Source organism: Protomyctophum bolini (genome assembly GCF_963924005.1).
Source record: "Protomyctophum bolini genome assembly, chromosome: 24".
In the NCBI taxonomy this organism is placed as follows: domain Eukaryota; kingdom Metazoa; phylum Chordata; class Actinopteri; order Myctophiformes; family Myctophidae; genus Protomyctophum; species Protomyctophum bolini.
The window spans coordinates 4,707,760-4,723,613 of NC_137885.1; the positions used below are offsets into that span (position 1 = coordinate 4,707,760).

Consider the following 15,854-nt stretch of genomic DNA (forward strand, 5'->3'; position numbering starts at 1 on the left):
CTCCTCTAGAGAGACCGCTCCATGGACCCGCATGGCCAACCAGGATGCCATGGGGATTGATTCATATCCTGCTATGGATAATGTTGTGGCGGCTACTTTCCTCACTGATGCTGAGATCATTGGGGGCAAGGGCCCTCAGCTGAAGCCTGGCCTGGAGAAGACCAGTGAACAGCTCCTGAACAGGACCTTTAATGTCCTTGCGGTCATGGCACGCCTTAATAACGCAGCCATGCTGCTGGGCTCCTACTTGGCGCACTTGCTCCCCAAGCTCCAAGGGTCCGAACAGCGTTGGACGGACGAGGCAATGGAAGTATCCAGGCTTCTGGGTCTTCTGCAGTCCGAATTAGTGCGAGCCAACGGCCAGGCAGTGGCCTCGGTGGTGGAATCGCGCCGTCAGCTCTGGTTGTCCCTGTCAGGCCTAGAGCCTCACGTACAGAAGGCTTTCTGTAGCCTCCCCCTAACACCAGGCATTACCTTTGGCACAGGGGTGGACGACATACTTCGCAAAGCGGAGAACTTACGCAGGGACAGGGAGACCTTGGTTAAGTTTCGAGAGACCCCTCAGCCACGTGCAGGGCCTGCACCTAAGAGGTCGTGGTCGCAGGCACGCCGAGGACTTTCAGCCGGCTTGCAGCAACGCCTTGGTCCTGAGCCTCACCAACCCCAAGCCCAGGCCCACCAGTACCAAGCCCAGCCCCAGGGGCAGTGGCAGGGTAACCGGGGCCGAGGGAGACGGCGTCGCCAGAACAGAGGGGGTGGAGGCCCCTCTGCCGGGCGAGGCCGATCCTCTGGGTCGAACCCAGGCCTCCAGCAGTCTACCTGACTGCTGCGTGGTCGGCATCGGCCGCTTCTCCCAGGCCCAAAGGGCAATCTGGGGGGAGCGCGTGGAGTCCCCTTGGGTGTTGGACACAGTCCTAAGAGGGTACAAACTCCAATTCCGTTGTCGGCCACCGCCCTACAGGGGCATTCGAGAGACTACTGTGTCCGATCCTGCGAAGCGGGTGATTCTCCGGCTGGAGATCACCGCACTCATCGCCGAGAGAGCGATCAGGAAGTTAGAGCCTTCAGAACAGCTCGATGGGTTCTACTCCAGGTACTGCATCATTCCGAAGAAGGACGGGGGCTACCGTCCCATTCTGGATCGGCGCAGCCTCAACTGCCGCCTGAAGGACCTGACGTTCGGGATGCTGTCCCCGGCCCGGGTGTCGCAGGCCATGTCCGAGGGACTGTGGTTCACCACCCTGGATTTGGAGGATGCGTGTTTCCAAGTGCCCAGCCATCAGGTACTTCCCTTCGGGCTTTCTCTGGCACCACACGCCTTCACGATTCTGTCCTTCCTCCACAGGTTCCGCCTGGGACGGACAGTGTCCGTCAGGGACTGCCAACGCCTACTGGGCCGGCTAACAGCGGCCTCGTCGCTGGTCCCCTTAGGCCTCTTTCATCTCAGACCGCTGCAGCGTTGGTTCAAGGCCTCTCTTCCAGGGCCTCTGGGCCTGGAGGCCGTGGCTCACGACTGGCCGCTGATGCGGCTCTATGCCTTCCCTCCGTTTCCCCTGATCCAGGCAACGCCGGACAGAGTCGAGATGGTGGGACATCGGTTGCTCCTGATAGCCCCACGTTGGCCGAGACGCCCCTGGTTCAGGGTGCTACTGTCTCTGGTCGCGGGGACACCGTGGAAGTTGCCTCAGTGGCCCGACCTGCTCTCGCAGGCTCAGGGAGCCCTGTGGCACTCCCGCCCCGATCGCCTCCAGCTATGGGCTTGGCCCCTGAGAGGCGCAGGTGGTCGGGTCTAGGTCTCCCAGAGGGAGTTCTACATACGTTGCAGAGTTCCAGGGCCCCGTCTACTGTTACAACATACCAGGTTTGTTGGCGCCGGTTCCGCACTTGGTGCGCGACCTGTGGTGCTGACCCGGAACACTGTGATGTTCAGATTGTGCTACACTTTCTGCAGTCACTGCTGGACGAGGGCAGGGCGGCCAACACTCTAAAGGTGTATATGGCCGCTATCTCTGCATGCCATTCTGATGGCTTTGACGGACAGCTGGGTAAGCATCCATTGCTGTCACGCTTTATGAAAGGAGTAAGGCGCCTCCGCCCAGTGAAGACTCTTCAGGTCCCCACTTGGGACCTTGGCTTGGTGCTCTCAGCACTCGGGAAACCTCCCTTCGAGCCCCTGGATACTGCCTCTCTTCAGCACCTTTCATGGAAAACTGCGTTTCTCTTGGCAGTCACCTCTGCAAAGAGGGTGGGGGAGCTCCACGCGCTCTCGGTGAGCGCAGAGTGTCTCCAGATGGGTCCTGGTAAAGCGAGTGTTACTTTGCGACCCAATTCCTCCTTTCTGCCGAAGGTTCTGTCCGTGGGACATGTGAATCGGCCTCTTCACCTGTCTGCCTATGTCCCTCCATTGAGTGGGGAGGGCTCGGGTGATGCTCCTCACGTCCTCTGCCCGGTGAGGGCTTTGGACGCCTACGTTGTGCGAACGAAGGCGGTCAGACTGACTGATCAGCTCTTCGTATGCTATGGTGATAGAGTCTTGGGCCAAGGGCTCTCAAAGCAAAGACTCTCACATTGGCTTGTTGATACAATTGCCTGTGCTTACCACTTGGCGGGGCAGGTTCTGCCGCCCGCGGTGGTGGCGCACTCGGTTCGGGGCATGGCTACTTCTTGGGCGCAGCTTAAGGGTGTCCCCCTTTCGGACATCTGTGCCTCAGCCAGCTGGACGTCGCCTAGTACCTTCACCAGGTTCTACCGCGTCAATGTGGTCCCTGAGAACCGGTTGGAACAAGCCGTTTTAGGGGTGGCCTCTGCTCCTTCGGAGACAGTGGGCCCCTCTTTGTGATTGAGCTGGGGCTGGCCGCTCCCACCGGGAGGGCCTGGCTCTTGTTCTCATTGATAGGTCCCCGACTGATCTGGTAGTGTACTATCATATATTGGAGTGATCCAATATAGCGCTACATAACGTAGGTTACGTAGGTAACCACGGTTATGTGAGCGATTGGATCACTCCAATTATAGTCGCGGGGATCTATCGCGCCTCGGAAAGGGTACGAGGAAGGGGAAATGACGTGTGCGAGCAAAGTAACCTCGGGAGGCGGTGCCTCACTCACACGTCATTTTCCCGTGGCTGTTAGCACGGGATCATCGGTAAGTCCGCTCGACGCTCCGCCTGCGGACGGAACTATCATATATTGGAGTGATCCAATCGCTCACATAACCGTGGTTACCTACGTAACCTACGTTGTGGGTTAGATGTATTCTTATGTTTAAAGTGTGACCCTATTCTTAAGATAATATGAGCATTGAGCGATACTAAGGCCTAAGGGGAGACATTCCGCACCCTCGCCAGACATGGGTCATACAGGTCAGGTGGCTGGCTAGCACAAGGCTTCAACTGATGACTAACATCTGGTTATCATTAGGGTTTGACACACACACACACACACACACACACACACACACACACACACACACACACACATTGAATTATTTTATTTGGATCTGCACAAGAGGCGTAATACAATAGACCCAAACACTGATCAGAATTAGGTTATACATTATATGGTCCAACCAGATATAGCTGCTGCACATGCTTAACACACAGAGGGAAAAGAAGGGGGAAAAAAATATATAGCACATTGTTGACATACTATTACTTGACACTACTAGACAGGATGTTTGTTTTGGGTTATTTATTTTTAAGCCACCTAGTGATAAATGAAACAACGCCTTCTCCAGACAGACAGACTGCCCATAGTAGCTGAGACAGAACAGTATTTAGCCAGCTTTTTTGCATTTGTTTTTAGCAATCCACCCAATTGCAGACCCCTGAGCACAAGTTTATGGACATGGCCCAGACTTCCAAATACAAGGACAATAAGTTGACAGTTATATCCCAAGGCCATAATACGTTCCACCAGAAGCTGATATTTCATAAGTTTGGATGTAAAATAAGTGTCCATGTACAAATCAAATGGGCAGCCTATTTCAAATATAGTGAGTTTTTCTAATTTCATTGATGAACACAATATCTGGGGTATTTGGAATATTTTGTAGCGAATTGACATGCGTGTCATTGTGATCAAACCAGTCTATTTTTGTATTTTTGTGTTTATACATTCTTGTTGTCTTGTCCTGTACTCCTCTGATCTTGTCTGAGACCAGGTCCACCAGACAGTCATGTCTGGCAATGTACAGTCCTTTATAGTGGCTGCAACCATTTAAGATGTGTGCGACTGTTTCTTTGTCATGTGGTACTGGATGTAGGATGCAGTGTGGGTCGTGTGCTGATGGGTACCAGGTTGCCAAGTTGAACTTGGTCGGCAACACCTGTAAGCGGGCTTTAATAGTGAAAATGAGAATGTCCTCGCCTATGGTGTTATTTGACAGTATAGACTAGAGTGTGATAATGAGTGGTTTGCAAAGGGAAGAAGAGCCAGTTTTCCCTGCAGCCTCAGACTGGTCCAGTGTTGTGCACTTTCTGATCGCTTCATTCCTAGAATGGTGGCTCTTGCGGTCGCGGATTTGATTGACAGTTCATGGTGCGCACCGTCCTGCTCGTAGGTCGCACATGCACGGACACGCGGAAGGCTTCAACTGATGACTAACATCTGGTTATCATTAGGGTTTGACACACACACACACACACACACACACATACACACACATACACACACACACACACACACACACACACACACTGACACACACTGACACACACACACATGCACGCACATGCACAGGATTTAGTGCATGTATGTAGACACTATCAGTATATAAAGTGCCTCGTGTTGGAATAGGACTTTGCTTTCAGGAAACCATTCCTCCTGTCTGTCATGATGATTTTGGCTGATCTGAAATAAACGATATTGGAAAGAAAGGGATGCGCCTGGACTTCACTTTGTTCTTTAAAACCTGCATGGTATATTCTCCACCATTATCAACATTAATATACTACATGCACACTTAAAAAAAAAGAAATAAAAATGCACTATAAATTCAGCCTGATGTGTGCACAGAGCAGGAAAATAGCTTCTCATCTACAGTCCACAATGTACTCCCTGCGACCTTAAGTAAGAGAAGTTAACTGAACAATATGCACAGTACAAAGTAGGCTATAGGAGTGTGTCAGTGTGTTGGTGTAGCTGTAGGTGCATAGAGAAATAAGCAAGAAACAATGGCTATGGGGACAAAAAGAGAATTGCACTCAATTCAGCCAACAGTCTCACTAATATTTGGACTGGGTAGAAGAGAGGTCGAACATGGAGAGATCTGCATGTTAGCCAAAGTTATCTTTTTCTTATTTTTTTATAATAAGGGCAAGTTAACCTAGATTTACAGTAAGCGGGTGTGTTTATGTTTTAATGGCCTAGTGAGCCCATAATAAACATGGCATGTTATGTTGGTTACAGGTATGTCGGTTTACTTCTATTGGTAGAAGTACATTTCAGGGATATATACATTTTAATATTCATGTGTACAGGATGAATGTTAGGCCACAGTGATATTTTATAAGATGACCAAAGAAAAACAAATCAGGATTCCATTAAAGTTGAAATGTTTGGAGACAAAATGTAAACAGCTCTCCTCAAGAGAATACGTCAATCAATATTCAAAACAACCTTGAAATTAATATATCCCTCAACTTTGCCAACTCACTGCTCTCCTACAGCTTGGTTTTGCTGACCTGAATTTGGCAGAATTTGCTGGCTCAGGGAATACAACACGCAGATGTCTGCTAGAGGGCTATGATACTAAAAACACTCACCAGGACAAATCCATTCTCAAGGTAGGTGCTGTTTGAGCTGCGGTGTAGTTCCAGTAAAGCGTGCCAGTGTACAGGTTTCCTATCCTAAAAAACTGTTGATTAACACTGTAAGCATTCCCCATCAAAACTATAACCAGGTGTCAAAAAGGTGCAAGATGGCTGACAGTAACCATTGTAGAACACACCATTGTTTGCTGACCTTAGAGCCAGCAAACCAAGTATTTAAACATTTACTGGGAAATGTGTGTAACCCAGATTTTCTTAAGAATTCTTCTCAAGAATAGTAATTAATGAAACCTGACTCAGCTTTTCATCCCTGCTAGCGGTTGGTCTGTCAAATATCTCTCAAAAGCTTGAATATGTAAGTCCGTAGTACTGTAAGTATATTCTATTCCCCTGGAGTCATAGCCACGGCGGGAAGGCAGGTTAACCTCCCAGAGCCGTAGTCACAGCAGGAGGACGGTTTATACAATAGTCACAGCAAGACCGCAGGTTAAATGTTATGTTGTGTAAAATCAAACACACTTTATGTTGTATAGAATTCTCATGCTAAATTATATATTTTTTGTATTTTCTGTCTTTTGTATTAAGTGATCATCAGTGTATAGCTGGACCCATGTTTTAAAACGTGAGTGTTTTGCAATATTTCATTACTTTTAAAGGTGGCTAAATATCATATGGTTTGTACAATTGTAACTACTGATTATTGCAAGAGAAGAATATATATAACACTGAATTTTAAATATGTTGGCATAACACAATGTCATGGCACAATGTCCTTTTCTTTTAAGCATTTTGATTTACAAAACCTTTCCACAATATATTGTCATGCCAGGTTTCCAAAACAGCCTGAAAATAGCCAATCTACAAGCTCTCAATGTGTCATGTTTTCTGTGTGTCTGTGTGTCCAGAGCTAATCTCACAAGATGCTGGACTGTTCAGCTAAGATTGGGAACATCTTTAAGGTCACAATGACAATACCTGGTTCAAAAGTACTTTCCTATGAGTTGGCCCTTGTGACTGTCTGTTGTTGTAGCTAATATGTCACTGTAAACAAGTGATATGCCATCCCTAGTGACAGTTGGGTACACCAAGGAAAAGGGATGCAGGCTTTCCAATGAAACTGCCAGGACGGGAAAAGTTCATACAAAGTTCAAAACTTCATACTCTGCCTTTGACCTAAAAATGATACAGTAGCTTCTGTTTATATAATTATGGAAGCATACCAACCCAAAAATAGGTTAAATATGTTACCGCCGGCACCACCACGTCATCCTGGCCCTTAACAAATGTCCAACTTGGGTCAGTTAAATAATTCATTGGGTTTTGTTTTGGTTATACATTGAAAAGACTCCTCTGGTTTTTCCAGAGACTTGTTGACCCCGTACCACCGTCTAATATCAGATCACTTAACAAAATACCACTGCTATGACGCTCGCACCCCGTTGGCTACAGCAGCACAGTTGCCAAGCACCTCTCCTCCAGTTGCTAGGGCGTACGAGGCCGGCACCGCTGCCAGAGCAGTGGCCACTGCCACCGTGGCGCCCCCGGTAGCGGAGAGGTACATGTAGTGGTGTGTCGTGGACGCGGGAGTAGTCCCGGTCAGTCTTTGTGAGGAGGAGATGCTGCTCTCCGGGCTGGAGCAGGGTCTGGCGGGTGAAGATTTCTCCGTCCGCCAGGCTCTATGGCAATGGTTGACCCCTCGTCTCGGGTAGCAACAGCAAACAGATGGTGTATTTGAGTCGGAGCTCAGTCAGGTCTGTCACTCTTCTGAGACAGGAGGGTGAGGTCTGTAAGAAAGAAAGTAATGCTAATGACTATACTGTATATTTTAAAAGAAAAGGAAGTCCGCACAGCAGCTCTGCTCCACAGTGTTTTGTTTATTTAAATAACATAAAGTGACAAAAAAGTCACTTTGTCAGTTTAAATGAACAAAACACTGTGGAGCAGAGCTGCTGTGCCGAGTCTGCCGACTTCCTTTTCTTTTTTACTGTATCTGCCTTTGTCTAGCACCAGCGAGGGACTGGGTGTGTGCAACCCTCTTGTTTTTTAAACTTTTTTATACTGTATATATTACCATGGCAATGCATAATAATAATTATGACTACAACTGCACTCTGTCGAGTGCCAACTTGCGCGTTGCACACAAGTAGTACTAGTGCACAAGCAGAGCGTGCAAGTACTCCCGACTACTTTAATGCATGATTCTCAAGTATAGTAACTTATTCTGTTTCCCCCGGGGCATGGGAGGGCGAGGGCGGGTGGATAGATATGAGGGTTTGTTCTGTTCTGTTTTCCTTTGTTTTGTTTACTGTTCTGTTTTGTTTTATCCCCTGTGTCTCGTTTGTGGTCATGTGTCTTGTGTTTTGAATGGAAAAAGCCCAATAAAAATATATAAAAAAAAATAATAATAAGTACTCCCGACTTACTATCAGCCCCTCTGTAAAATATTGAAATTAAATACTAAAACAACAAATAAACCTTTAAAGAAATCCAACATTAATATAAAATACAATTATTTTGTTTAAAACAGTTTTAAGTTATAGAATATGACCACCATGACATCATACATACATACCACTTTTGGTCCAACCGACCACAATACTGGTGCGCTCTGCTTGTGCAAGTAATAATAATAAATAATGCATTCTCATGTGGGGGTAAAAATGTCATCCAATCGGGAGAGTAAAAACTAGTAAAACTTTACTATTAGTAACTAATAACTTCATGTAACTTTACGGCTATTTGTGAAAGATGTAACTAATAATGTATGTTCTTAACCTTTGCAGCCATGTCCTGGAAACATTGACTGTTGGTGACACGTTGGTGTTGACTGGCAAGCCTGGACCTAGTTCACAACAATCACACCCGTGTGAAGTGAGTGGTGCAACTCTGTGTGGGGGTTTCTCTACCGAAATGGTAGAGAAATGACAGTTACCATGTGGGGGTCCCTCTACTGTACCCTCTACTGTACTGTACGGTCACTGTACTGTACTAGCACACCCGAAAGCATCATATATACAGTTAATATGTGCATGTGTGTTTGTGTGTGCGTTAGGTTGCGCACAGGTGGTGAAAAACAACCATGTTTTCGTGCTCATACCCAGACACCCAGCCACCCAGCTACCCACACTAGAGTTCTCATTTTCTGCCCGAACATTTTAGGGCCGGGCCGAGCCTCGGCTCTGTGATTTTCCGTGATTTTTTATTTATTTATTATTATTATAAAAATAAAAATAATTTTGTTTGTGTAATGTTGTGTATTTATTTATTATGAAGAGGGTTGCGCTGCTGAATCTTGGCGATTCATTTTTACTATTGTGGAGTGAAGCGCAGTAGCCACTTTCACTTTGTGAGAGAGAGTGCCTGCAATTGCACAGACAGACAGGCGTGCGCACGCTGCCAATGGCCTGGGGCTCTAATTGCACCGAAGTTGCGCACCGAATAGCCATTCGATCTACAAGCCCTCTGAAGTCACACAATGCATTCACGATCTAACACCTTTAGTATGGAGATCGGTTCCTAACAGGGCCATAAATCAGACAAGTGGCAGGGTATGCGATGGCCTTGGGCGTGTCAGCCTAGGTTAACAACAGGTCAGTCTAAAAAACAAAACAGAGTGCAGTACTACAATAAAGAAGATGGATGTGATTGTGATAAAAAATAAATTTGAAACGGGAGAATACACTGTGATTGAAAACAAGAAGGGGAAGGTTTGCCCAGGGGCACCAGCGCCAGGAGCCTCGCAGACGAATTATTTGTTGTAAAGCGTGCTGAATCTGTCCCTCTGCGGGTCAAGCAGGCAGTGACAAAACAATGCGTCAAATTCTGCGCAAAGGACATGAGGCCGTTCTTAATTGTGGAAGGGGAAGGCTTTCTCGAATTGGCCCAGGAGCTGATAAACGTCGGGGCTACGCACGGAAAAGTGCCTGCAAGCTCCGTTATCCCCTGCCCGAACACTATACAAAAGCACTGCAAGGCCATGGCTGAGGAGAAAAGGGGGGCCTTAATAGCGCAGTTAAAAAAACACCTGAAAAAAGGAGTGTGGACCGATGATTTCAGGAAACTTCACTACATGGCCATTACATGCCATTATGTGGCGGAGGATTTTAGTTTGGTTGGGAAGAACCTGGCCACAATGATGTTTCCACTGGAGGAAAAAAAAACGGGGAAAACATCAGGAGAGAGCTCGTTAAGATCCTGGTGACGAGATTTGGTCTTGATCCGCTTTCTCTGTCCAAAATCGTTTGGGTCACTGACCAGGGCTCGAACATTGTCAAGGCCCTAGAGCCCTACGTCAGACTTGACTGTCAGGATCACGTTCTGAATACAGTACTCAGGCATGGGCTGAACGTTGATGACGCTCTTAAAGCGAAGGCCTCCGACATAGCGGAAACAATAACCGCAGCGAAAGCCCTTGTGAGGTAAGCTTTGTTTACCCCTGGCCTATACAATACATAACACTTTGATGGATATGATTATGATACTATAATTAGGCTATTAATACTTATTATTTTATTATTAATCAATAGATATGCCAAGCAGTCGGGGTTGCAAGCGTCTCTTTCCAAGACCCTGCTGCAGATGGTGGACACGAGGTTCAGCTCTGTATGTCACTCCAGTATGCGTTCTATCCAGGACATATATACAGAGCTGCACGAGAAGATGGAGGCTCGTGGCGAGGCTGATAAGGTGGATAAAGTTGCCCCCGACATGCTGGCCTTTCTTGTGGCCTTCCTCGAGCCCTTTCGGGACGCACAGCGCGAGCTGGAGGGGGACAAATACATTTGACTCCACCCTCTCATTCCTCCCCCACATAAACCAGATCACCCGAACCGCCTTCTTCCACCTCAGGAATATCGCCCGCCTCCGGCCTTCTCTGTCTCTCACTGCCGCTGAAACCCTCATACACGCATTCATCACATCCCGGATTGACTACTGCAACAGTATACTCTATGGCACCACCTCCAAAGTCCTCAATAAACTACAACACGTGCAAAACTCCGCTGCCCGCCTGCTCACCAGTACACGCTCCAGAGACCACATCACACCCGTCCTCCACGACCTACACTGGCTTCCCATCAAACAAAGAATTCACTACAAAATCCTGCTCACCACCTACAAAGCTCTCAATAACCTGGCTCCCCCCTATCTTTCCGATCTTCTTGAACCATATGTCCCCCCCCCCGTTCCCTCAGGTCCAGTGAAGCCAACCTCCTGAAGGTCCGCAAGGCCAAGTACCGCACCTGGGGTGACAGGGCCTTCTACGTTTCGGCCCCCAAACTCTGGAATGAACTCCCCAACCACCTCAGAGCTGCTCCCTCTCTCCTCTCTTTCAAAACCTCAGCTTTCCCCAGTTGACGTCTCGCTTATCCTTTTATCTTTTTAACCCTGTATCTGTTATGTTTTATTTTGTCTTTTTTCTCTTAATAAAGTCTGTTCTTAGTGTTCCCTGTAAAGCGCTTTGGGTATTCAGAAAAGCGCTATATAAATCTGAGCTATTATTATTATTATTATAAATACCCCACTCTTCAGCTCGTCTGTCTGTGGTCAACAAAGCTGAAGGCTCATTGTCGGCCAAACCCACTCGACACGGCACAGCAGGCTTTTGTGCGTCAGCGCCATGTGGAGTGGATGGACAAGAAAATAATATTGCATGATCTCCACAAGGCTGCAACTTTTCTGTGGCCCAAATACAACCAGCTGCGCATGATGGAAAGGCACGAAAGGGACAATGTGCACGAGTATGTCAAGTTGCGTTTAGCAGCAGGTCTGCCAGCAGCAGCGGTGGTTGTTGAGGGGGAGGATGCCGCTGGCATTGCGAGTGGTGATGAATCTGATGCAGCGGCTGCTGCGCCCGCTCCTAAGCGCGCCCGTCCTGCATTTGATGCATGGGAGAATGTGTTCGCAGAGGAAGAGGAAGATGATGAGGTGGAGAGCTACATCAGACAGAGGCCAACTATGAACGACGAGAAGGATGTGCTGGGCTGGTGGAACTCAAACTGCAAAACCTATCCAAAACTCTCTCAGTTGGCAAGACAAATTCTATGTGTGCCAGCCAGCAGCAGCAGCGAGAGAGTGTTCAGTGCAGCAGGCCGCACTATCGAGGAGAGGCGAACACGACTTGCTCCTGAAACGGTCGACGCACTTCTCTTTCTCCATGCGCAATAGGCCTTTGGCCATTAGGAGGATAAAGATCGATTTGCTGTGTTGCGCTTTGTGTGTTTTTTATATATTTCTTTTATTTAAAATGTTAAAGTTTGAAGTGCTCTTTGTATTTATATTTTAGGTGTTCAAATTGGCTATTTTTTATTTTATTGTGTGCAAGAAACTCGGTTTCTGCCTATAGCCCTTTTATTTATCACTGACACTGTTTCACTTTATCGCTGCTGTTTTAACTGTTATTTCTTTTCTTATTCCGTTTACTTTAGTTATTGCACTACGAGTTTATAGTTAGTATTTTTTATTTTATTTTTTTGCTGCTGTTTTTTAAGCAAACAGAAACTCGGTTTCTGCGATTTTCTTTTCTTCCGTTTATATGTGCGTGTGCAATGATTATTAATGTTGGTTTGTTAAGTGCACGACTGTGCTGCGGCTGCTGCCTCCTGCCTGCTATTATTTTTAATAAAGTGTTTGATTGTGGAGTTAAAGTATCGTTTGCTGTGTGATATTTTATAAATATGGTAGCCAAATAGTAATGGTCAATCAATGATAATGATAGAAAAAACAAAGATTCAAACTCAAAGGCTTTAAAGTTTATTTTGCAAAATGATGATGATTGAATTAAGTGCCTGCCCTGCACTGTGTCGACAACAACAGAACAGAGTTCCTGCCTGGCCAGATTCATGACATGAGGAGGTGAGAGAGGTGTTAGTTCATGTGTTTACTGTTTAGGAATAGACAAAGGAAACAAAGCAAGAAAGCATTAACAACATTTGCATAACCGTCCGCACTCCGCCTCATCGCATTTAAGATGCAGGCAGTGGCACGCAGCCCCACGGCTCAAGCCTCACATTCCACAGTTACACACACAGTGACAGTACAAAACAGTAACACACTATGAAGTTAAGTCACAGTAAAAAATCAGTAGCCTACTTGTGTTGTGTATTATGGTCTATTGGTCTCTGCCTGACTGTAATGTTATCATTGGACATGATGTGAAAGAAAGTTTCCATTTCGCCGATTATAATTAGTAGGCTAATATAATTAAGTCTGTTCTTGACTCACCACTCTAGAAATGGCATTGGCGCCTATGCGCCTATGCCATCTAGTGGCGATATTATTATTTATTTATTTTTGGCTTTTTTAGGGCTTTCAGGTCTAACGTTGCGGTAATTAATAGGGCCGGGCCTCGGGCCCATCCAGTTAGGGCCGGGCCATGCAGGGCTTCAAATTTTGGGCCCGATGAGAACTCTACTCCCACCATACCCTGTGTCTAGTTCCTGCCTAGTGCCCCTGTGTGTCACCTTTATAAGTGGTCATCTTCTATGTGCTGTGTTTCTCAAGCCCGCCACCAGGTGGTCAAAAATAATACTGGTAATAATAATACAAATAATGCCTCTCTTCTAATAGCTCCTACACATCCTATATAAGGCAAAAAAAGTCAAAATTTCATCATTCTTTAAGTAGCATGTGACATATGAAACTAGGGGGTTTTCATGATTCTGAATCCATTCCAAGCATTAGTTTTGCACTCCTTGGGAGGAAAACGGCCATAGCCGTCCTCACAAACGTGATGAGGTCAGCACATTTGGTGTATTTGGTGTATATGGCCTAAGGAGTGTTTTTGTGCAAAACTAATGCTTGGAATGGATTCGGAACCATGAAAACCCCCTAGTTATGTCACATGCTACTTAAAGAATGATGAAATTTGGACTTTTTTGCCTCATATAGGATGTTATGGGTATGATCACATATTATGCTAATAACTGACCCAACTAATGAGTCCAATCAAACGGCCACTGCAGGACCAATATCACCTTGATTTTTATTGCATATAGCAGTGTTGTTTTTGGCAGCACATTTTGATTTTAGTTTCAGTCATAGTCTCTTGAATAGTTTTCATTTAGTTTCAGTCACATTTTAGTCACCTGTGTTACGTCTAGTTTCAGTCGACTAAATATCATGTGAATTTAGTCGACTAAATCTACAGTTGATGTGTTTTGTCTTGACGCCTTCGTAATGGCTGATTTTACTCTCACTGTTTTCAGCATGCAACCAAGTGTATACAATGACTCATGCTGGATCTCTTGTCCACTAGTCCCTAACACTTTAGTCTAGTATTTATTTGTTGACGAAATTGTCAGTATATTTAGTGTTAGTTTTAGTCATCATAGCTTAGTTATGCTTTAGTTTCCATTTAGTTTTCGTCAGTGTAAAAAGAGTCGACGAACATTTTTCGTCATTAGTTTTAGTCGACGAAAACACCACTGTTGCATATAGGGCCTAAATGGCTAAATGGAAACCAGACCGCAAGGACTTGATGAACTATTCACAATTATGAAATTATGCCCGATTTCTGATCTGATTTCTGGACCAACACCCGTTATAAAGTATTAATTTATTACTAAAAGTAGTAATCAATAAATTGCCTATACTCATTTCCAAGTGTCTGTTTGACACAAATTAAATGTTGAAAAATGCAAGGTCTGTTTCTACTTTGATTTGACATCGTATTAGATTTTTCCATTTTAAATTTTGTTTGCCGATTAAATAATTGGGATTAGTTTGAGACCGTTCCGATATGGCATTTTTACGGCCGATACGGCAGATTCCCATTATGCCACCGATGATATCGTGCGTCACCACGACCAATCAATCCGAGTCAACCAAAACCTGTCACTTGCTTGCAAACGCCACGATGTGCTCTTTCAGCGTAGGAAGCACGTCGGTGGCCAGCATAGCGAAGGTGCGCAGGAGGACCAGGGGCGCGGCGTCGGTGGAGTAAAGACGTTTCACGAGGTCACTACTCCAGCAGGTGGCGCGCGGCTCCCAGGTCCTTCCCGTCGAAGGCCGCTCGGCTCAGGACCCGCGCGAGGCAAGCCACGTCCCCGAAGCCCAGGTTGGCTCCCTGGCCGGCCAGCGGGTGCAGGCGGTGCGCCGCGTCCCCGACCAGCACCACCCGGCGCCTCGTGTAGTCCGCGGCGTGGCCCAGTCCCAGGGGGAACGCCGCGCGGCTCTTCGGGCCGACACCGGACACGCGCGGGGGAAGCTGGCGGCGCGCCGCGCCGGCGGAAGAAGACGGCGTCAGAACCGACAGCGCGCTGCGGAACAGGGAGCCGGACCGGTTCCCGTCGCTCCGGAAGGCGGAGTTGACGGCGTCCGCGAAGCTCCCCGGGTCCAGCTGCAGCAGTTCCCGCGCGCGGCGGAGGCCGGTGGACCACACCAGAGAGCTGCGCGTGTCCGACAGCGGCAGCATGGCCACGGGCCCCGCGGGGAGGAACCTCTGCCACGCGACCGCGTTCTCCGCCGCCGCGCGGCCGTGATGTGGTCCCACGCTCCCACGCCACGAAGGAGGGCGGCGGAGCCGCGGCTGATGGAACTGACTCTGGCGCTGTAGTGTTCGGGGACGCCGTCCATCGCTTTCTTGCCGCCCGCTTCGAGCAGCAGAATCCTCTTCCCCTGCAGATTGGGATCCGCGCCTAAACAACAAGCCATGGCCGAGCCCACCATCCCTCCTCCGGATATGACGACGTCATAGACGTCATCGCCCTGGTCGTTCTGTGTGCTCGCTGGTCCTCGACTAATGGTCGTTGTTACAGTAGACGGGTGCTTCTTCGTGATGTAACACCGGCTAAATCCTTTCAAAGCCAGCGACGCTTTTGCGAGACCACGCATCACAGTCTACTGTGCGCTCACTGCACAACTCACCGACTCTTCTCCGTTCACTGAAACTCCGTTCACTGAAACGTTCTCCGTGAATAAATTAATAGAATCACACCCGTGTGAAGTGAGCGCCGGATCTCTTATCATCGTACATCATCTCGTTCTGGCCAATCACAATTTGCGTCCTCACTTGTCCGTCTTCACTTTGCTGCCCTCACTTTTATCATCAATATGTACTTGGCTCAGCCAATAAAATCATCGCTAG

General features: G+C 47.4%; 1 pseudogene across 1 annotated transcript; it reads right to left on the reverse strand.

The window, feature by feature from the left end:
- Positions 1-14,602: 14,602 nt before the first annotated feature.
- Positions 14,603-15,601, reverse strand: LOC308311693 (ubiquinone biosynthesis monooxygenase COQ6, mitochondrial-like; annotated as a pseudogene). Its single transcript has one exon. The product of its transcript is annotated as a ubiquinone biosynthesis monooxygenase COQ6, mitochondrial-like (transcript).
- Between the last annotated feature and the right edge of the window lie 253 nt (positions 15,602-15,854).